This window comes from Sorex fumeus, unplaced genomic scaffold, assembly GCF_029834395.1.
Source record: "Sorex fumeus unplaced genomic scaffold, SorFum_2.1 ptg000131l, whole genome shotgun sequence".
Lineage (NCBI taxonomy): Eukaryota > Metazoa > Chordata > Mammalia > Eulipotyphla > Soricidae > Sorex > Sorex fumeus.
In genome coordinates, this window is record NW_026606188.1 from 19,851,581 (window position 1) to 19,875,935 (window position 24,355).

The following is a 24,355-nucleotide window of genomic DNA, read 5'->3' on the forward strand; positions in this document are numbered from 1 at the left end:
CAATACACTTGAGCATATGCTCTGCATGTAGGAAACCCATGCTTGACCTACAGCATTGCATGGTCTACCCTGAATCATTGGGCTCATGCCCCAAGCATGGAAACAGGAGGAGAACCTGGTCACTGTTGGGCATGGCTCCAAAACCCAATCCAAACAAAATCCTAACTACAGAGAGTTGAGGGAGCTACAGGCTATGTTTATTGTAGATAGGTAAGCTATCCATTGCCACAGGGAAATCAGACAAATTATGAAGAGGGTTGAACTAAAAGTACAGAAGAACCACAGACCCTTTATGAACCTGCTGAAATATTAATCCACCAAGGAGCTTCCCTCTTTCTAGACATTCCTGATCCCTAGCACCAAACTTGGGGTAGTCCCCATATCAATGAAAAAAAAAAACACGAGTTATCTCACAAGTGCCTTATAAAATCACAGTTTGAGGTTATGTAGGTTAATGTGTAATACCTTGCCCAATCCCCTCTATCTTGGTCATAGACCCCACAACAGAAGCTCTCATGACTTAAGCCATTTTGAATTGAGCAGACAGACTGACCGACTGGCAAAAGCATCATAAGTAGTGTAAGCCCCCTGCTATAGAAATTTGTGTAAAATGTACTGGAATAAAGCGGCTTTGCTGTTTTTGAGACCCATCTGATAATCACAAGTCAATTGATTTGGACGAATGACCAAGATAGAGGGGATTGGGCAAGGTATTACACATTAACCCACATAACCCCAAACTGTGATTTTTATAAGGCATTTGTGAGATAAATCAGGTGTTTTTTTTTTTCATTGATATGGGGACGACCCCAAGTGGTGCTCTGAATCAGGAAGGACACACAGTGTTAGGGCTGAACCCAGGGTCTCACACATGCTAGTTATATCTTCTACTACTTGAACCACTTCTCTGACCTAAGTTAGTTGACAAATAGAATTCCACAGTTGGGATTAAGGGGGATGCTTCAGGAAATCCAAATATTTAGATTCATCCAGAATTTTGTTCTACAATAAAAAATATTCCTCAATGAAAACGTTTAGAGTTGTATGTTTTACAGATCAAATGCATACATACTAGGCACAACCAAAAGATGAAATTCTTCTAGTTTGACATGCTTTTGTGTATACAACTTCTAGTCCCCCCAAATATTTTGTAAACATTTAATGATTCAGAATGTTGATACTTTGTCCTGGCTCCTTTTATTTTATTGTTATTATTTTGTTTGTCCCATGTCTGTTTACATGAAACTGTACATATGTGTATCAGATATAGCATGCATGATCCTGTGAGATTAAATGTCAGCTCAAATAGACTTTTGCACAGCTCTGTATGTGATCAAAGTACAATAATTAACTTTATTTATTTATTATTTTTAATTTTTGGTTTCTGAGCTACATCTAGCATTTCCCAAGGACCACTCCTGTTTCTGTGTTTAGGGGTTAGTAGTAAGTACTAGCAGTAAGTACTCAGAGGTTGCTCCCAATCCAGTGCATCAGTGCAAGGGGATCAGGAAGTATCAGAGATTCAACCTAGACTCAAACATGCAAAATATATGCTTCTTCCCTGGGAACTATCTCTCCTGGAGTTGATCTCCTTAAAGGTCAACAAACTTCAACTTTGGTAAAGGAAAGCTTCTGGATTAATCCTAGATAACTGCTCATTAAAGACATTATTTCTGAATTATTCAGGGTTCCAAGCAAAATTAATTTGAGACTGTGGCTCAGCAGCAGAGGGTCTGTCTTGTATGTTTGAGGTCTTGGGTTTGTTCTCTTGCACTACAAAACATAGTAGTAATCAGATTTTTACTTTATTTTTAGACTTTATTTTAACAATTGTTTTTTATTTTGCTTTGATTATTATACTTTATTTTTAAAATGAATTTTTCTATTTTAAATTATTGAGTAAGTGACAGGGACAGCAGTGGAGATCCCGGGATATTGCTGGCAGCTCACAATTGCCAACAGTGGTTATGATGTGTTATGATGTATTATGTGTCTAGCACTATTTTAAGGTATCACCTGTATTGACTGGTTATTTATTTATTTATTTATTTTTGTTTTGAGCTGTACCCAACTATGCTCAGAGCTTTGTCCTGGCTCTGTGCTCATGGATCAGTTCTGGTGAGGTTGGGTCACTATATGTGGTGCCAGGGATCACACCCAGACAGGCCTCCTTTAAGGCGGGCACCCTGTCTGCTGTGCTAACACTCTAGCCCCACACTGCATTTTCCTTCGAATATTGAGGATTTGTTTAAAGAACTTGTTCACTGGCTCCCTTACTTCATGCTAGACATTTTCCAGCTAAAGAATGAGAGCAAGATGTATATACTGCTGCTGACTCTACTTTGAAAGGAAATTGTCTTTTTATTCCTCTTTCAAACTTTTGACCTGAAATTGCAGGGTGATCAAAATTGTACATCTGCAACCACTCATTTGTGTGAATCTGGGTCTCTCAGTACTATGAAACTAAGGCAAAATTAAGAAAAATTGTTCAGGGCTGGGTAGACGGCTCCAGAGCCTGAACTGCATGCTTGGCACACAGGAGGCCTGGGCTCAACCCCAGGCATGATGTGGTCTCCTTGTTCTGCTGTGAGTGAACCTCAAAAATCACCAAGTCAAGAGTAACCCCTGATTGGAATATAGAAGGGACTATATGACAAAGATAGTTGGAAATGATCACTGGACAGGGACTGCGTGCTGAAAGTGGGTAAAGGATCAAAGGAACAAACACAGCAACCTCTCAGTGTCTGTGTGGCAGATCATAGTGGTCAGAAGAGGAGAGAGAGGGAGAGAGAGAGAGAGAGAGAGAGAGACAGAGTGAGAAGAAAGTGTCTGCAACAGAACCAGAGCAGGAGGTAAGGGGGCTGGTGACCGGAGGGAAACTAGGGTCATTGATGGGAGGATGGGTGTTGGATCATTGTATGACTAAAATCTGATGATGAACAGCTTGTAGCTATGTATCTCATGGTGACTCAATTAAAAACATTAAAATTTTTTAAAAAAGAATTAAAAAAAAGAGTAACCCCTGAGCACCAGCCAGGTATGGATACCAAAATAAAAACAAAAGTTAAATGATGAAGAATAAAACCATGATTGTTGATCTTTCTTATTTTCCTATAAGTTTCCCTCCCCCCTTTCTTTCCTACTCTCTTTATTTTGTGGTGCTAATGATCCAAATTTTCTCCATTCATTAAACTAATTTTTGTCCACTGTATTTAAACACTATTTTCACTTCTTCCTTACACTATTATTGCTGTGACCACAGGGGTAATACATACCCCTGACTGGGGCTCATCAGGGCTTGAAGATCAGGTTGCAGACTCGCTGATGTTTGTATGCTTTAGTTGTGGGTCTGAATGCATGCTCACTGGGAAATGCACTCTTGGTTGAGTGCATTCTTCCTCTTCTGCTTCTCCTTCCTTCTCCTTCATCCTCCTCCCCTTCTTCCTCCTCCTTATACTTTTCCCCCCTCTTTCCCTTCCTCCTCTTTTCTTTTTCCTTCTTTTTTTCCACTTCTCTTAGTTGCAGTGCTCATTGGGGGTTGCACCCAATTTTCTGTGGTGCTGATACATGAATGATTGGAAAATGCCTGTGGCAACAGGATTACAAAGAAGAATGCTACCAACATTGTGCTGATTGCAGGTGGTAACACCAGGGAATTAGACTCATGACCATAGATGTGCAATGCAGGCACCCTAAGCCCTTGTGCTATTTACAGATCTCTCTTTTTTATGTCTTATAGGTTGATCTAAGGGCGTCTGCCTTGCACGCAGCCAACATGGCCGACCCGAGTTCGATTCCTCCACCCCTCTCGGAGAGCCCGGCAAGCTACCGAGAGTATTCAATATGCCAGACACAGTAACAACAAAGTCTCCAATGGAGACGTTACTGGGCCCGCTCGAGCAATGACAAAAGTTACAACTAAACAAATTAAGTAAATTTATAGTAATATTCACTCCTCCTATTTCCTTTCTTATCTGGGACAAGGGCGTTGGAAAGGTTCTGCAGCTACTATACAGGAATATTACAAAAACACTTGGGAGCAAGAGTAAAAAGTAAAAGGAGCAATAGGAACACCTCCACCTTCTGTCCCTTCTATCAAGAAAGCAGAATTTTTATGGAAAACTACAGGCTAGCATGTCCTGGCCAAAATGATCACCTGGGCCTGCCCGCATGGTGAGACTGGGAATCAGTTCACTTTCCTGGGCTTTCTCAACAGGAAGGCAAGAGAAATGAGGTAAGGGATGGAGCTCGGCAAGCCAATATCTGAATTTCTTGCCAAATAATACATTTTCCCAGGCTGTCCTGGCAAAAGCTCTCCCTTTAATTAACCATATAATACTGACTTTATAGAATTGAATAAGTAAAATTTTCATGCTCATGAGTCACTGAAAAATCACTCATTTATATATGTGTGTATAAATATATACTGTGCATTTAGCTCTATATGGGGAAATAGAAAGTCTTGGAGGCTTGGTATAGAAGCTTCCCTGACCTGAACAAAGGAGATGAACTTATGAAACAAGTTTCCACAGGGCTAAGGAATCATGGGAAATTCTTAATCTTGATTTTTGTATAAACAAAAGGCTTTGATCTTTAAGGACACTTTGAATTCAAGAGTTTTCTAATTTTATACAAACACACTGTCCTCCCGCTGTTCATCAATTTGCTCAAGCAGGCCCAGTAACGTCTTCATTTTGAGACTTGTTCGTACTGTGTTTGGCATATTACTGTGTTTGGCATATTGAATATGTCACGGGTAGTTTGCCAGGCTTTGCGAGATACTCTCCATAGCTTGCCGAGCTCTCCGAGAGGGGCAGAGGAATCGAACCTGGCTCCACTGGGCTGGCTCCGCCGGGCTGGCTACAGCAAGGCAAACGCCCTATCGCTGTGCTATTGTGGGATGGAGCGATAGCACAGTGGTAGGGCGTTTGCCTTGCACGTGACCGACCGGACCAACCCAGATTCAATTCCTCCGCCCCTCTCGGAGAGCAAATCCTCGTGACATGCCAAACACAGTAACAACAATGGAGACGTTACTGGGTCTGCTCCAGCAAATCAGTGAACAAGAGGACAGTGGGCAGTGGATATGCGGACATGGGATCATTCTAATTTTATATAAATAATTATTTATTAAATATTCTCTGTCCTATTTCAATGTCACCATCAGTATTCCTGAGAGCAACCTACTACAACCAACATTTTATTTTGCATTAATTTGATCTGATGAAGACAAGAATGTTGCATGGGGATTATATTTTAAAGGGAAACAGTGTTACAGGTTTATGAATCCAGGAGAGATGCAGAAACTGGAAAAGAAAGGGGAAAGTTCACTTGGAAGATGGGCATTTAGAACTCAAAGTAATTAACAAGAAACTTAGTGGCATGAATTTTTGTCCTTCTTAGAGTCTGTCATTGGTCAGGCCCCAAGATAAAGGCCCCCTTTTCAGGAGAAAGTTCAATGTCTGCTCTTTTGTTTGTTTGTTCGTTTTATTTGGGGGGTGGGCACATCCAATGATGCTCAGGAGTTTCTCCTGGCTCTGCATTCAGGAATTACTTCTGGAAGTTCTGGGATCAAACCTGGGTAAGTAGCATGCAAGCCAAGTGCCTTATTTGATGCACTATTTCTCCAGGCAAAAGCAAATGCAGGTGCTTTTCATGCAACATGCATATGCACACAGTCCCTCATATGCTCATTGACTTCTGTGAGTACCTCTGATGTTCAAGGCACTGCAAAAGGTCCTTGAGACATAAACACAAAATCAACTTTGTTCCCTTTTCTTAGGATGCTTATTTCTACTGGGAAAAATGAATGACTAAAAAGTAAAATTCACTGAAACAAGTTCCTGCACTAGACTTGAGAACCACGTCCAGGGTAAATGCTGAGGAACTGAGGAGTGATCCCGACTGCTGTGGGGATGTGGTCAGAAGGGAGTGGGCGGTAGAGGAAAGGGAATCTTTATAGGCAAAGGAAAGGTAACTTTTGGGTAGTAAAGTGATTACAAAGGTAAAAGATTTTAGGACTGAAAAAAATTGTATGCTGTTCTCGCATCTGCTAGAAACAGTAGTTTTAGATATTATTCCACCTACAAATCATCATTTGTCCTCAGAGCTGTCATTTAATAAGTCCCATGAAATAGGGCCCAGAGAGATAGTACAGGCGTGAAGACATTTGCCTTGAATGCAGCTGATTCTGGTTTGATTCCCTATCATGGCCGGGAGTTACCCCTGAGCAGAAAGCCAGAAGTAAACCCCAGCCACCATGTCAGGGGAGAAAACTGAGTTAAGAACTTGGAGATTTTAAAGCTCATTTTGAAAGTATTTTAGGATGCCTTATTTAGAAAAGGATAGGTCTAGAAAATTTAGGTAAAACTTCTGGGCTTTGGTTTTTCTTGAATTCTTTATGCAACTGGCTTTATTTATGTTATTTTTGTCCTTTATTTTGGGAACTGAGAACTACTTTGCCATGCTCCTTAATCTCTAGGGCTCTGAATAACATTGACATTCTGTCTGTGGAGTACATTGCTTTAAAATTTGGAAATGGAAGGGAGTTGAAAGCCAGCACTGTTATTCTATCCTTGAATGACTTGGAGGTGCTTGGTCTTAGGTAGAAACAAGATTCATAACATCTTCAAAGCTCCCCATTGGCATCCTTCACTGCTATAGGTAGCTGTGATCATCACTGACTGTTTCTGCAGTTTCCTAACAAGAGTGGATAGTAATAGTAAAGTTTTTATTCATAGGACACAGCTGCAACATTGAGCTTAAAAATCAGCAACAACACCCCCTGACTTTCACCACTCACATTTTCCAGTTCTTGACTGTGTGGAGCACCAAGATCAGTTTCCCTTCTCCTCATTCAAATGTGACCAATGCCATATTAATACAAATGAGATTAACAGACAAACCATTCTTATTTGCAGTCACTATAATCGTTCACATAGAAAATCCAAGAAAACCAAATGCAGTTATCTACATCTACTTTCAAATCTAGTAACATTTTAGAACTAAAAGTTAAAACAAACAAACAAACAAACAAAAACCCTAAATCAAAGATGCCAGTAGAGTGAGTGTCTGCCAAGGCCTCTTCCTTGGTGAGGGATGAGAACTTTGCACTGTATCCTCATAAGGAGAAGCATGAGAAATTATCTGGGGCCCCTTTTACAAATGCCAAAAAAAAAATCTCATTTAGGGCTGGGTGCTTGCCTTGCATGTGGCTGACTGGGATTGAACCCCTGACACCGCATGGCATCCCCTGAGCCCTGCTAGGAGTACTTCCTGCATCCAGGTGAGTGTGGTGTAAAAACAAAACGAAATGAAAAAAAAACAAAAAACCCTCCCCATCTCATTTATTCATTCATGAATCTTATTTATGACCTAATTATGTCCCAAAGACCCCAAATACCATCACAGTACAAATGAGTTTCAGCATGTTGATCTAAAGAAGACATAATCATTCTGAGCCAGCCAGTGCTAGACAGCTAGCCTCTCTCTGGCCTTTGACGGCCTCATAAAGTTGGGCATTTTATCAATGAGAGACATGAGAAGGGAGAGCACTTGTTCAAATTGCAAGTCAAAAAGAAACTGGACCAAAATTTAACCCAGAATAGCTTTCCCCTACCCCTCCATCATTTGTCACTTGTCATCCCATTGATCATTGATTTGCTCGAGCGGGTGCCAGTAACGTCTCCGTTTGTTCCTGTCACATGCTAGTGTAGCCCAATGGCATCTGCTCGCTCCAGGAATGCGAAGAGCTCAAACCGTTTGTTCAGGGTTTTGACAAAGAAGTCTGACCATCTCATAGGTGGGCAGCCACGCGTCCTTTTTTTTTTTTCTTTTTGGATCACACCCAGCAATGCTCAGGGGTTAACTCCTAGCTCTGTACTCAGGAAGTACTCCTGGTGATACTCAGGAGACCATATGGGATGTTGGGATTCGAACCCAGGTTGGCTGCGTGCAAGGCAAACGCCCTACCCACTGTGCTATTGCTCCAGCCCCAACCACGGATCCTTTTGATGTCCCGTGTAATCCAGTCGGTAAAAGCTCAAGTTCCCTATACACTTCTCAAAAGTTAAGGACCATGGCATATTTATATGAGTAGAGGGATTTATTTACTTACTTATTTGTTTTTTTGCCACACCCAGTGATGCTGAGGACTTACTCCTGACTCTGAACTCAGAGATCACTCCTGACAAGCCTGAGGAACTATATGCAGTGCCAGGCATTGAACCTGGGTCGGCTGCATGTAAGGTGCCTACACACTGTACTATCATTCCAGCACCATGTGTGAAAGATTTTTATAATTTTCCAGAATTCCATTTCAATAAATTGGACCACAGTATACAAACCCATTCAACACTTCTTTTTTTCTTAAAATATTTTTTTAAATTTTCTAAATAAACAAAACAAACACTGTCCTCCCATTGTTCATCAATTTGCTCGAGCGAGTCCAGTAATGTCTCCATTTTGAGACTTGTTGTTACTGTGTTTGGCATATTGAATACTCTCGGTAGCTTGCCAGGCTCCCCGAGAGGGGCCGAGGAGTCGAACCTGGCTTAGCCGGGCAAGGCAAACACCCTGCCGCTGTGTTATCGCTCCAGCCATCTCTTTGGGTAACAGTTTCCAATAACTGCTGGCCAGTACGTGACTTCATGCTTTCTTTTTAAACATTTTTCCCTCCACTTTATTTAAACATCATGGTTTACAAAGTTGTTCATGATGATTTGTTACAGGCATACAATATCCAACATCAATCCACCACCACTGTCACCTACTCTCCACCATTATCTCCATTTTCCCTACCATTCCTCAAGCCTGCCTCTGTAGCAGGTCAACAATAATTTATTTTATAATGCTTGTTACCCCCTAAGGGCTAATGTAATGATCAAAAAGTGTTTCATAGGGGAAACTTTGTGAAAATTGTTGTTGGTTTATTATTATCTCACCATGAGGACATTAAGTCCTTGTCTGAGCTATAATAGCACTAAGCTATTGTTGCAAGTTAAGCCTTCTGTGTTAATGTGTTTGTTAGTGGAGATTCATTGGTTTCTATGTTATATACCATCCATCCATATTCATTGATGTCAGTGATTCAATGCTCTTGAGGTATTCTATGTGCCCAGTGCCATTCTATGCCCCAAGAATACAAGGAACAGAAGAGACAAAAAGTACATATTTTCTCAAACCTTTTTTAATTAAAAAATAGCACAGCGGTAGGGTGTTCGCCTTACGAGCGGCCAACATGGCCGACCCGAGTTCGATTCCTCCGCCCCTCTCGGAGAGCCCGGCAAGCTACCGAGAGTATTCGATATGCCAGACACAGTAACAACAAAGTCTCCAATGGAGACGTTACTGGGCCCGCTCGAGCAAATCGACGATCAACAGGAGGGCCTTTACTATAATACCATGATTTACCAAGTTATTAATAATACAGTTGTTTCAGGCATTTAATGTTCCAGCACCAATCCCACAACCAGGGTGACCTTCCCTCCACCGGTGTCCCAGTTTCTCTCCCACCACCCCAGCACACCTTGTTTTCACTTTTTAAAAATATTTCTGAAACCTAATACAGGTTTGTGCTGTGAAAAGGTCACTTTTCCTTAGGTTAAATATTTGTAAATGGAATTGCTAGGATCAAACACTGTATTTTTAAATCTGGGTAGGTACTAAAAGTGACTCCTTCACCTTTTACCTGAAGTTTAGCAATTTAAACTCCCAACACCAGGGCTGGAGAGATAGCACAGCGGATAGAGTGTTTGCCTTGCACGTGGCTGACCCGGGTTCGATTCCCAGCATCCCATATGATCCCCTGAGCGCCACGCAGGAGTAACCCCTGTGCATTGCCGGGTGTGACCCAAAAACAACAACAACAAAAAAAAACCCCTAAACTCCCAGCACCACTCAGGAGAACACCCGCTTCCCTGTGACCTCAGTGCAATAAACATAATGAATGTCAGACATTCAGAGCAGTCTGAAAGTGGATAATGAGACCTTTCCTTTGTATTTCTTTGGTTACTGGGGTGGAATAACTCTTCCTGTGTTTATTGAGCATTCACATTTCTTCTTCTCTGAGTAGATTTCATGTCTCTTTTTCTTTCTTCGTTTCTTTCTTTGTTTCTTTTTTTCTTTCTTTTTTCACACATCTCTCTTTCTTATCACTTTCTAGGAGTGCCTGAAGCAAGATCGTATATAAATTCTTTGCCACCGAGATATTGCCAAAAATATTTTCCCAGACTCTTACTTGAATATAAAATTTTATAGGTTAATGTTTTTTCCTTCAAGATCAGTAAGAAAGAACAGAGAGAGAGAGAGAGAGAGAGAGAGAGAGAGAGAGAGAGAGATCAAAGGGGTAGTGTGCATGCAACCACAACAAAAAGGTCACTCAGTGTGTAAATAGAAATCAAGGTTTGCTTTCTCACAATCTTATTTTCAAATATGATATTTGTCTCTTATACAATGTTTCCCTTGTTTTTGTTCTTTGTTGATCAAGTGACTCTGACCAAAAATCCAAGAATATTGTTCACGAATGAACTGAGTGGGTAGGGCTTGCTTGTGGCCTTGCAAGTGGCTGACCTGGGATTGATCCCCGGCTCCCATATGATCCCCCAAGCATTGCTAGGAGTGATTCCTGTGCATAGAACAGGAGTAAGTCCTGAGAACTGTCAAATGTGGCCCCGAAACCTAAACCAAAGTAAAACAAAGAATATTATTCACTAATATAAAGAGGGTAAATAAATCCATAAAGGGTTACCTTGGGCACAAAGTTGGGTGACAGAGAGGGTGCCCAAAAGTACTATAATTAAAGTACAGTTGTATTTTAATGAATATTAGAACTACGTTAGAATTGGAAATTAAAGGACATACACTAATTCTATGTTTATTTAAAAATGTATATTTGAGGGACCAAACAGATAGTATAGTGAGGATGTTTGCCTTGCATGTGACCAACCTGGTTCTTCTCTAGCATACTATATGTTCCCCTGATCTGAGAGTGAGCCCTTAGCACAGAGCCAGGAGTAAGCCTGAGTATTCTAGGTGTGCCTTCCCTCCCCCCAACCCCCCCAAAAAACCCATACATAAACAAAATGTGTATTTTTATTCTTCAAAAAGTGGATTCTGTTTATTTTTTTAACACTGAGCTAAAATATAACTTATTTTAGGGACTTGAGAGATTGATCAATGGGCTGAGCATCCACTCTCCAAGCAGAAGACCCAGGTCTGGTGTTGGAGTACAAGGAGCTTAGGTTTATCTGGTTACACCCATCAATCTGGTTACACCCATTACAGTGCTCCTGAGGCTCTTCCACTGCATTGTGTTTATCTGTAAACAGTCTTCCCTATGCTCTCCTTCCCACCCAGTTAATCAGTTTTCCCCTTAATCAGACTTTGTTAATTTGTAAGATCAGTTTCCCAGAAATCTATGATTTTATATGTATGAGTGAAATATTGCCTTTCTCCTCTCCTTATGCCTTATGAACAGTTTACCTTAAAGTAATAACCTTTTTGTATAGATACAGGAAGACCGTTAACATCATGCTTTGTAACTTAGGATTTGATTGGCTTTGAATATTATTCACTCCCGGGCATCTGCTTTCTCGACTTAAGCCTCAGTTGCCCTTAATTCCTAACACCCCAAAGGCAGGGTCCCGATGAGGGACTGAATGGACCCAGGGCAAGCGGTGAGCTACCCTGGCAGCAAAATGGGCCAGGCCAAGGTGCCACGATTCTTAACTTTAAGTTAAGAGTTTGATCATAGACAAATGCTGTCATGATCCAAAGGTAACGACGAGACTAGGATCCTGCTGGGGGTGGGAAAGACTATCTGGCCTGAGCACTGTAGTCTGAGATCGAGATGACCCTAGGAGAGCAATTCTATAAGCTTAAGATATTTCTTACTGTATCCATACAAAATGATTTATATCATATATGCTTATATGCTTGTTGGACAAGGAGAGGAGAGGCACACCCATGGGATTTTGCTCTAGGGTGGGTCCTCCTGCTGAGAAAGGATCTGTCCTAGGAGCGGCCTTCCCTGAGGCTAAGATTTCTACCCCTATTGATTGTGACTGCACCTATGTGTAATTGTTCCCCCAATTCCGCATGGAGAGAGGATTTAACTAGACTGTAGGAGTGGGCTGGGGGTTCAGAAGGGTTCAGAGAAGGAAGGAGCAGAGACAGAGGAGAGACAGGAGCAGAGACAGAAGTAGAGACAGAGAAGAGAGACTAGTGTAGATAGAGAGAGGAATGAAATAAACTGCTACTAATACCAACCAGCCTGGCCCTCGTTCCTTCCTCCGCCTGACCATCGCCATTGACCTCCCCGGGTGGGAGAAGGGTGAGACTACCGAACACGGGCGGCGGGAGAGATAGACCCACTGCCTCTGGGTGCTGTGCCCTTTTGAGTGAGTTTACACAGTCTGGTACACGGCAATACATGGTACCCAAGGATTGCTAGGAGTAATTTCCAAACACAGAGTAAGCCCTGAGCACTGCCAGATCTCCCCCATCAGGCCCCCAAATTAAAATTAAGCACTATTACTATTACTTATTTTGATGATTACTGAGAATTTTGGCAAGTTCTTCAAATTTGTAGCTCAAGTAAGTTTGTCCCTTACCTAACTGTAATCTTAGTTCTAAAATATCTGCAGGGTATTTTACCAAATTCTAATTGGAAAGCTTTTTCTGTTTCTGTGCTCAGTACCATGGTTGTCATAGATGTTTTATAAATTAAGTGCTTTCCTCTATTCTTGGTTTAATAAAATAATTTATTATAAATATCACTGAGGGCTTTTAAGCATCTAACTCGTGATCAATCATACACTGCTTTTCCTTTTAAGAATATAGTGAGTTACATTATTAGAAAAAGTAAAAATGTTCTATGATTTTTGTTACCATGAAGAAAATATAAGCATTTCTGTGGATAATTTTTCTCTGTCATTTGAATTTAATTTTAAAAGTTTCTTGTAATGGAATTAATGGGTTTCCCTTTTGCTTTAAGCCTTTTTCTTGTGGGTTTTGGCCACACATGGCAGGGCTCAGTAGTTACTATTGCCTCTGGCACAGGGATCACTCCTGTTGGTGCTCAGGGGACCATATGTGGTGCTGGGGCTCGAACTGCCATCAGCTGCATGCATAACAAGTGCCTTAACTCCTGTAAAACTCAGCTAGCCTCTAAACCTTTTCATTTTAAAGTTTTCCTAAATGACACACAATTCTTTAAAAGTTACTATGATGGTAGCATTAGGAAGATAGGAGTCTTCTTTCACTGGTGGTCTGAAGAAATTTGAGCCATTTTTACATGGACATTTTGGGCATTTATATTACCCTTTCCTTCTAGTGCAGTAACTGTCAGACTCTTTCCAACAGTGGGAACTTTCAATAGCTTTTGGGGTCCAAGAAGCTTATTCTTCCTATGGCAAGTACTGCTTAGACCTCCCCAACAGGGCTCAGACACAGCACTGGAACACAAAGTCGGAGCTTAAGAGTGAGAAGGGATGGCCGAGTCCTTACTGGCTTCTTTTCATTTCCTGACTGGGAATAGAAGTAAAGCTTATTTCAGGGAGGAAACACTAGTGAGAGTTTAGTCTCTTCTCTCTTTTCTAGGAGGATCAGCAGACTGGATGAATTCAGCAGGCCAATGTGAAATCCTGCAGATGAATAAAATAGTATCATTCATGAGTACCAGGTAGAAAGAGTTAATGAATCACATAAACTCTTGTCAAATTTTGCTGCAAAGTCATAGCAGTTACAAAACAATAAAGTAAAAAATTTAAATTCCATAGCAATGACCTAGAAAATAAGTATGTGGAGGATACTGCTGCTATTTGGAACCCAATAAAAGAGTTCAGAAGAAAGTGGTCTAGGATGGGAACAGTGGCTGAACATTCCATTAGATATTCAGCTCTTTTCTATCATCTGCTTTGCTATTCTCAACTCATATTAATGGCGGCTGCACCTACAGGTATTGTGTCCACATACACAGCAGAAGAAAAGGCATGGGTTGAGGTGAAGAACGGTCTAACAACAGTCGGTCTGCACCTTTGACCTCCATCCTGTGGAGATTGGCTGCAGAGAAGGAGACAAACACAAAAGGAGACATACACAACAAGCAGAATGTCCAAGCCCTAGGATCACCTCGGCAGGTGGGTGAATGCACAGGCTGGCCATTTATTTGATACAGTATTGCTCCCCCACCCTCATTCCCAACATGTGAGTTGTTATTTAAGTTTCCAGAGATGTAAAAATAGTTAGTGAGCACAGCAACATCCAGTGGGTATGTGAAGAGATACTGGGATATTTCACTCTTAAAATACAGAGTAAGGTCATGACAGTTTTCTAGTCTATTTTTGCTCATGTTGCCCTCTGCGTCTATAAGACCTTAAACTATTTTAGTCTATTCTTTCCTGATGCATTCTTGCTGCCTGTTTATATTCTAAGACCTAAGCAAGTTTTGTCGGGGAATATCCTGGTCTTAGGATTATAGTTAGGGGAAAGATTTTCCACAAAGAGCAGACCGTTTGAGTCAGTCCATTTTTTTTTACTACTTTTCCTTTTTTGTTGTTTTGACATCTGAACCCCTTGTTGCCATGGTGATTGGTGGTCTCAAACAAGCCTGGCTGTGGCGCTCACTGGGCTCAACACTCCTATAGCTCTGTTGCTCACACTGCTCACCAAGCTCACACTCTTACATGAGGCACACAGTTATGGTTGTGCTTGCTGGGGACTACTGTAATACACACACGCTTACCAGAGGTTGAGCTTCCTTGCCATGATGCTCATATATCTTTTCCATAGTGAAGCTCTCCAGGATGACACTTTTCTGTGGTGCTCCCACAAACCTGTCAACAGGGCAGCTGGGCTGAAAATCACTTGTGACTCTTGTGACTGCAGACAGGTGAGCTTCTAGGAACACACTAAGCACATGTGGTACACGGGGGTTCAAACTCATCACTACATGCTTGCGCAGCAGGCAGTTTAAGCCTCTGCACTATGTCTCTGGGCCCTGCAACTGCTCATTTTCTTCATGAATGACAAACCTTTCCTAGAAAAAGCTTTATATCCCTCTTCTTTCATAGAATTTGGTCATAAGCAATTATGCATTGCTTGATGATGAGGTTATGTTCTGAGAAAAGCACTGTTAGGCAACTTCACCTCTGTGTGAATCTCAAGAGATAATTATACTGGCCTCAACAGTGCAATCACTCTGCACCAAAGCTCTGTGGAATAACCTACCAGGACTGGTGTCATCTGTGCATGGTGCTGTGGCCCAAACCATTCATAAGGGATGCGGGACTGTGTTCACTGTAGATCAATTCCTGACCACAAGCCTGGAGCTGATGTGATTGCTGTTTCATCTATCAGGTTTATCCCTCTATGCCTTGGCGTCTGAGAGACCAAGGAGTGCCTACTGGTGCCTCTGAGGTGGGATTTTGTCAAAGAGAAGAAGGAAGGGGGTGTGTTGAACAGACATAACAAAATGCCTGCTAGAGAAGACCCATTTTTAACAGCCCCAATGAGGGTAGGGTGCACACTTTTCAAGTTCAGTAAAAAATTCTAATGCAGAATCCTCTGTTCAAAAAATTAAAACTTCCAAAACAGCCACAGTAAAGCACAAAACGCAGCACTGGGGCCCTACTGGGGGCCCTTCCCAGAATAGGATCTATGCCATTGTTTCACCCCATGTCCACGAAGGTCCTTGTTATCAGGCATTCTGCTGCGGGAGGCAGTTGGGGGAGTGTTGGCTGGTGCAGCTTAGGAGAGGAGGAGGCAATGGACTGAGGAGTGGGTGAGACATGAGGATGTGACAATGATATACCATGCCCTGGAGAAAATAAACATGATGTAGCTGGAGACAGTGGTTAAACAGGGAAAAGGAGAGTGTGGGATGGAGGCTTTTGTGCAGATGGAACAAACTGCAGGTATTTTCTCTCTGTTTCCATGAACCGACTGGTATTAGAATCTAGGGGTGATTTTCATGGGTGATGGGTGAGAAAGGGATAGGGTGCATCCCTCAGCCCATAGCAGGCCAGACATCATAGATCTAGAGAACTTGCAAGGGCAAGACACAATCCCAGGTCCAAAAAAGCTAGATGCAGACACACCAAATCTGTCCCTCTGATCACCAGTCCACTGAGGACAGAGAAATGTGGACCATGCCATTTAGGAGGGTGATTAGCAGCAAAAGGAAGATTGTCCTCTGAGCACTTTCCATAGAAGGCAGGCATAGTCCTTGAGTCATTTCTCCATACTATTAAGCTTAGCTCTCAATGCTAATTTCAAGAGGAGGAGGTAACCATTTTAAGGGGTTCCGTCAGTCATGCAAGGAAACCTTGCAACGCTGCAAGTGGTGGGGGTACAGGGAGGGGAAGGGAAAGGAAAGGGCTCCTGCATATGGAGGAGCTGTGCTCCCTGGCCCTGCATGTGGCGCCCGTCGGAGACAGGCTCGGAGCTTATGCCACTTGGAGAAGTAAACAGAACCTCAGTGATGTCACCTCCATCAGTACCAGGAGACATAATTTTCATTTCCCAGAAGATGAAACTGACAGTAGCTTCTGGGCAAACAAGTGACTCTAGCAGTAAATATTGGCAAAGGAAAGAGACCTTTAATGGAAAAGCTTTGTGGACCTAGAGCAAGTGGGCTGTAAATCTCGAAGCAGAGTAGGATTTAATACTTTAGATCAGAAGACAGATTTATCAGAAGCAAAAATAAATAAGCCTAGAGCCCAGTTGAAACAACCATTACTGTGTAATCACAAAATAAATAAGTGAGCATATTGGCGGTGGCAATGTCTTTCTCGCCCACCACATGCGTTCAGTGGCCATGGGCTTCTTTTCTCACGCCGGCCTGCAGCCACCGCCAACAGACCCATGAAGAAGGAAACAGGGCCACGAGTCTGGTTGGTGATCAGTTGCCATTTATTTCATCCTCCCCAGGTACCTGTTCCAGTCTCACTGAGCTCCCTATTCCAGTCTCATACTGCCCCTCATTCCTGTCTCCTACTGTTTTCCCATGCTAATTTCCCCATCCTCCGTCTCCCAGCCTTGGTCTCACACACCAACCTCCAAGCATTGGGGGTAGCCACTCCATCCAGGTTAGTTAGCACAATCAACATATGAAAGCCCTTTCTTCCCAGGGAAGCTTTTCTAAGATAAGACAAAGATCTCCTTCATCCAGGAGATCTACTCAACTGCAAAATACCACTGAGTGGTGTGTTTCTCCTTTCCTTAGTCCAACAACCATTTAAACATTTATCTTAATTCTACTTCTTAATATTAGTTAGCTTGTATGACACAGTAAGAGATACATTAAGCTTGTAGGGTGGCTCTCCTGGGGACATCTCGCTATTGATCCCAGACTACAGTGCTCATGCCAGATGAGCCCTTCCTAACCCTAAACAGGGTCCTTGTCTAGTTGTTCTCTTTGGATCATGACAGAATTTGTCCATGACCATGCTCTTAAACTATAGCTACATATTATGGCGCTTGGCATGGCCTGTTTCGATGCCAGGGTAGCTCACAGCTTGCCCTGGGTCCATACAGTCCCTACTTGGGACCCTTCTTTGGGGTGGTAGGATGTAAGAGAAACTGAGGCTTAAGTCAAGAAAACTGATGCCAATGAATGAATATTATTCTGAGACTATTAACTCCCAAGTTACAAAAGTATGGCATTAACTGTCTTCCTGTGTCTATACAAAAAGGACATTTCTCTGAAGTAAACTATACAAAGAATATAAAGGAAGGAGAAACGCAATATTTCACTTATAAATAAAAATCCAGAGATTTTTGAGAAATTTGGTTTTACAAGTCACTTTACAAGTCACTGCTTAGGGGAAATGAGTGACTAACAGACAGAGGAAGCAGAACAAAGGAGAAGTTAAAGATAAATACCAAGGAAATGGGAGTGCTTCTGGAGCATTGTGATTGGCGTTACTCAGTAAACCTAAGCTCCCTTTGGCCAGGGGAAAAGGACAAACTAATGTTATCCCACACTAATGTTACAACCCCAGATCTAAGTATTAAATAAAAGCCACATCTAAGTGAAGTAAAAAACCATGGAAACAAAGGCAGAAACCATCCCCCCACTTCCTCATTATTCCTAAAATAAAAAATTAAAGTCCAGCCTCCTTCAGGGCAGCAAGGTGGACAGAGAGGCTGAACTCCAGGACCGCAGGAACCAACAGGAGATGGTGGGCGGAGCTTGCGCTGAGGAGGAGAGAGGCAGGAAAGGGCAAAGCCCAGAGAATCGCAGTATTAAATCTCTGCCAAACAGACCCACTCAACCCTCAGTTACAAAAATAGAATAGTGAAGGGTTCACCTGAAAAACACAAAAGTACCATTGCAAATTTAAGTAAAGGTCAGAGAGGGTGCCCTAAATATCACTTGTCAACAAAATACACTGGAAAGCTGAGTTGTGACATTTAAAGCAGTGTAATGTGCATTTCATTTTCTGTTCTTCCGCACTGTGTTCGCTGAAAACACTGACTCACTACGGGAAGAAAACTGAAGCTCATCTTCAGCTTGAGACGTCTGGCGCCTGGCACTTAGGAACACCTTGGTGCCTGTCAGAGAGAGGTGCCAGCCTCCAAGGAGGCAAATTTTTGACTTCTGTTTGACAGCGGACTCTCCAAGCCACTTGAAGCATGACTAAGGCCTGGAGCACTCCTGAATCAGGAGGATGACAGATTCCCGAAGGGTGGGCATCTTCACTCCTTGCTCACTGTATGCACCCACCTGAGGTGGTGGGCAGTATATGCTCACAGTTGTTCCCCACTATTACTTAGATGAGTACACAGTTATTCTAAGAGGTTCAGTGATTTGCTGAGGAGGAGGGCTGCATCCCACAATCTAGGGTTTCTTGCTTCCAATCTCATGTTTTCCCTCACTTTTCTAGCCAAGGTGCCCAATTCCACAGTACATGAAAATTTTCTGCTAGGAATTCTGCCCCTACCATGAAAGCTTCACAATACACAGATGAGTTCCCACAAAGACTCTGGCGTTAAATCCAATCCCAGAATGGACCTCACAGTTGAAACCAAAGAAGTTTCCTGAAGCCTGGACTCCCCTGTTCAGACTGGGCACTGATAGGAGTCACTGAGCCCCCTGGTGTCCACCCTATGGGGTGCTTTCTGGGCAAAGCAGATGACTCTATCAAACCTGGGCTCTCACTCAAAGTGGGAGATTTCCCAGGGTAGCCAATAAAACAGGGAGATAGGAGCTTAGTGGTGATATCCTGAGGACAGGAACCATAATTTATTCATCTTGATATTCCTTCTGCCTAGCCCACCACGTGTCGTTGGGTACCCTCAAAGTATGTTCATTGAATTAATGTCCAGATTAATGGGATGGTATACCCAGGTATGAGTCTCGGATCTCTCTCATTAGGCAGAGTGACAGTAAGTCAAGCCCCAAAGCACTCCAAACTAGTGATCAAGTTATATCTCAAAGGACTATAGGAAATAAATGAACTGAAGTGTGTAAAAGAATATGATAAACTATATTTAAAAGTGGGGGACTGGGATAAAAGGTATTGCTAACACCCTACTCTTGACTACTATTTTGTTTTTTGCTTTTTGTTTAGTCAATTCCCAGAGGTGTTCAGGAGTTACTCCTGACTCTGCACTTAGGAATTACTCTCTGCGGTGCTTGGGGGACAATATAGGATGCTGAGGATGGAGTGCAGTTGACTGCATACAAGGCACACACCTTATCTGCTCTACTATTATCAAGGCCCCTCTCTTTTTTTAAAAATTTTTTATTAGTGAATCACCGTGAGGTACAGTTACAGACTTACAAACTTTGGTGCTTGCATTTCAGTCATACAATGGTTGAGTACTCATCCTTCCACCAGTGCCCATTTTCTACCTCCAATGGTCCCAGCATCCCTCCCACCACAAACACCTCCCCCCCATGTCCCCTCCACCCAGCCCCATCTCTCTGGCAGGGCATTCCATTTTGCTCTCTTTCTCCTTTTGGGTGTTGTGGTTTGCAATAGAGGTATTGAGTATATCAAGCCCCCTCTTGACTACCCATTACCTTTCCTTGCTACCCAATGCCTCTCCCAGCTTCACAATGATCTATGGTCAACCACTCATGCCAAATATTCACTGGAGCAAGGGTTGGTAGAGAGGTAGAAATATAAATAAATTAGTATACATTCATTGGCAGTTCATACATCTTTCTTAGCTAGAAGCAGCAGCATTTCTGAAAATGCCTAAGTCACCATGGTAACGTGGACACTGCCTGTCTCACACCTTTATGTCCAGAACAGTGGCTGCATATCAGGTAGATGTCTGCGTACAAGCCTGAAGTACCAGGAAAGAGCAAGGTGACACAGCTATTGGGTCACGGCATATTAGAACAGTTATTAAGACACTCAAAAGTGCCCGCAAGAGATCTCTGAGTCCCCTTTATTGCAAAGTCATTGATCCCCAGCCTAAAGAAATTTGGAGAGCAAACTCTAGACAAGGAGTTTGCCTTACTCCTCCCAACAAAGTCTAAAGATTTGGGGGGCAAGGTGGCATATCCAGTGTATTGAAGCAGGGTTGGCCATGTGTAAATCACATGCCCTCCCAGCTATATTCTTTCTCCATCCCTAAAAGTCTAAAAAGGGGGTATGGTGTCACCAGCAGGTCAACCTGTACCTTCGGGGCAAGTGTATCAGCAGCCTTATGGTGCCTTCAGGCCTCTTGATACCCCAAAAATGCTGCTGTGTCTTTGGCCAGACCCCAACAATTTGGGGCCAAGTTTACCAAAAAAATTAAATGGCCAAAAGTAAGGTATGTGGGACCCACACCCACAAACCACCTCTGGCTCATCTATATAAGTTCATTTATTGGCCTTATTTCAGAGACCCATAAATCTCAAAAGAGATGAAAAGACGCCATTAGGGCCTGTAGCGCTGAGTTAGGCAGGAACCCGTGACTGAGATCTCCAAACCTGATCAGGACTGGGCCTCCTCTTCATAGCTCCCCAGTTTTCCAGTAGATCGGCAGTCACACCCACAAACCGCCCCCAGCAGTGCCATGTAATCTCATCAACAGCCAAGACCAGGAGACTATAAAATAAACTTCCCAGAAGAGAATGACACAGAATTTCTTGACACAGAATTTATTTTTTCCATAACAAGCAATACAAAACAAATCGTCTAGCATTGCCTTTTCGGTAGGGTTGAGTGGTAGTGAGATTGATGTCAAAATATTGAATGTAACCAAAGTCGGGGCACCCCAGAGGGGGTCGGGTGAGAGCCGTCCCTGCCCCAAGGAACCCAGCCCCGGCATCTGACCTCCACTATCCAGCTGCCACCACAGTCCAGGTCACTTTCCAGACACACCATGGGACACTTCCTACCCATTGTCCACAATTATCACACCATGTTTGATGGAGTTCAGACAGTAGACAACAGATCACCAAAAGATATGCCACTCGGAGTGCCCGGCCAGCTACCAAGAGTATCCCCCTGCATGGGCAGAGCCTGGCAAGCTATCCGTGTCATATTAGACATGCCAAAACCAGTAACTATAACGGGTCTCATTCCCCTGACCCTGAAAAAGCGTCCAATCATTGATAAAGACAAGTAAGGAGACGCTGCTAAAACTTCAGGGCTGGGAAGAATAGAGACGTTACTGGTGCCTGCTTGAGTAAATTGAAGAACAACAGGATGACAGTGACAGTGACAGTGAACCAAAGTAGAGAGAGAGTATGGAGAAAATTGTCTGCCACATAGGCAGGGGAAGGGTTGGAATGGGGGTGGGGTGGGAGAATACTGAGGATTTTGGTGGTGGAAAATGTGCACTGGTGAAGGGATGGGTGTTTAATGATTGTATGACCAAAGCTCAAACATGAAAGCTTTGTAACTGTATCTCATGGTGAATCAAAAAAAATGGGGTGGAAGGAAATAATAATAAAATAATAAAATAAAATTTAAGGTTTTGAATAAAAAATAAAAAGTAATGCGGAGTCCATACCCAATTCAATCAGATTAATCCATGGCTGGATAAGTAGCAGTACTCCTACATTATTAAAAAAATAATAATAATAAAATTTTAAAGTCTAAAGATTTGGGTGTATGGGTTTTTTTGATATGTTGATGGATTTGATTAGCTAAGATTTTGATAAAGATTTTTGTATCAATATTCATCAGGGAGATTGGTCTTAAATTTTCTTTTGTGAAAGTGTCTCTGTCTTCTTTGGGTATTAGTGTAATAGTGATAGCACAGCGGGTAGGGCGTTCGCCTTACAAGCGGCCAACATGGCCGACCCGAGTTCGATTCCTCCGCCCCTCTCGGAGAGCCCGGCAAGCTACCGAGAGTATTCGATATGCCAAACACAGTAACAACAAAGTCTCCAATGGAGACGTTACTGGGCCCGCTCGAGCAAATCGATGATCAACGGGAGGGCCTTTACCTTTACCTTTACCTAGCTTCATAGAAGGTGTTAGGAAGAATTCCTATGTCTTGATATTTTAGAAGAGCATAAGAAGCATAGGGGGACTGAATAAATAGAAATATTCCTACAATAAAAAATAATAAAGTGCTCGCTTCAGCAGCACATATACTAAAATTGGAACAATACAAAGAAGATTAGCATGGCCCCTGCACAAGGATGACACGCAAATTCATGAAATGTTCCATATTTTAATTCACAGAAGACCTATCAGAGGAAACCTTCCAAGCCCAAAGGCAATGGTGGGATATAGTGGAAAAAAAAAAACTCAATGAAATGAACGCTTCACAAAGAATGCTTTATCTGGCTAAACTCTCACTCAATAGTACACTATTTTCTGGATAAACAACAGCTCAGGAACTTCATAAACTCAAAACCAAACCTAAAAAAGGGCTAAAGTGGCTAATGTAAGACAAGACAAACCCCTACAAGCACAACAAATCCTTATAGAAAGGTGACACAAGACCCCATAACAATAATCTCTCTCAACATCAACAGTCTAAATTCACCAATTAAGAGACACAGAGTGGCAAAATGTATTCAGAGACAAAACTCAACTTTCTGCTACCTACAAGAAACTCATCTCAACAGTCAGAGCAAACACAGACTCAAAGTTAAAGGATAGAAAACAATCCTGCAAGCAAACAGCTCCCTCAAAAATGCTGGAGTGGCCATACTAGTATCTGACAACATCAATTTCAGGTTGAAAAAGATTAGAAGGGACAGAGAAGTCTATTTTCTATTCATCAAGGGATACAGCAGGAAGAAATCACACTCCTAAATGTATACGCATCCAATGAGGGACCAGGCAAATACCTACAAAAACTGCTAACAGACCTTAAGAAGGACATTGCAAGCAACACAATAGTAACTGGAGACATCAACACTGCCTTATCACCCCTGGATAGATCAAGAAGACTAAAACTCAGCAAAGAAATAATAACTCTGAAGGAAGAAATAGAAGACAGAGAGCTAATAGATCTATACAGGACTTTATATCCTCCCCCCCCCCCCCAAAATACACATTCTTTTCCAGTGCACATGGAACATTTTCCAGAATAGACCATGTGCTGGGCCATAAAGCACACCTCAACAAAATCATGAAGATAGACACTGTATCAACTCTCTTCTAAGACCACAATGCACTAAAGATAGAAGTACAGAGGTACAGATGCAGAAAATCAAATCAAAAACCTAGAAAGTAAACAACTAAATGTTGAACAATGAGTAGGTCAGGAAAGAAATCAAGGAAGAAATCAAAAGATAGCTGGAAACAAATGAGAATGAAGACACGAGCTACCAGAACCTGTGCACAGGACGCAGCTAAAGCCAAGTTGAGGGGAAAATTTATAGCTCTGCAAGCATTTCTCAGGAAGGAAGAAAGGGCGCACATAAACAACTTGACTTCAGAGTTCAAGATCTTAGAAAAGGACCAACAAAAGGAGCCCAAACCAGGCAGAAGGAAAGATATCATAAAACTTTGAGCAGAAATCAATGACATGGAAACCAAAACAACAATTAGAAAGATCAAAGAGGGGCTGGAGCAATAGCACAGCGGATAGGGCGTTTGCCTTGCACGCGGCCAACCCAGGTTCAATTCCCAGCATCCCATATGGTTCCCTGAGCACCGCCAGGGGTGATTCCTGAGTGCAGAGCCAGGAGTAACCCCTGTGCATCGCCAGGTGTGACCCAAAAAGCAAAAAAAAAAAAAGAAGAAAGAAAGAAAGAAAGAAAGAAAGAAAGAAAGAAAGAAAGAAAGAAAGATCAATAAAACCAAAAGCTGGTTCTTCAAGAAAATAAACAAGATAGATAAACCACTAGCAAAACTCACAAAGAAAGACAGAGAGAACCCTAATAAACTGAATCAGAAATGAGAAGGGGTATATCACAATAGAAACCAAAGAAATTCAAAAGATC

The 24,355-nt window shown here is 42.3% G+C and overlaps 1 non-coding gene across 1 annotated transcript; it reads left to right on the forward strand.

The window, feature by feature from the left end:
• The first annotated feature begins 22,525 nt into the window (after positions 1-22,525).
• Positions 22,526-22,632, forward strand: LOC130015841 (U6 spliceosomal RNA). Its single transcript, XR_008791162.1, has one exon. It is a non-coding gene; the product is annotated as a U6 spliceosomal RNA (small nuclear RNA).
• Positions 22,633-24,355: the final 1,723 nt, after the last annotated feature.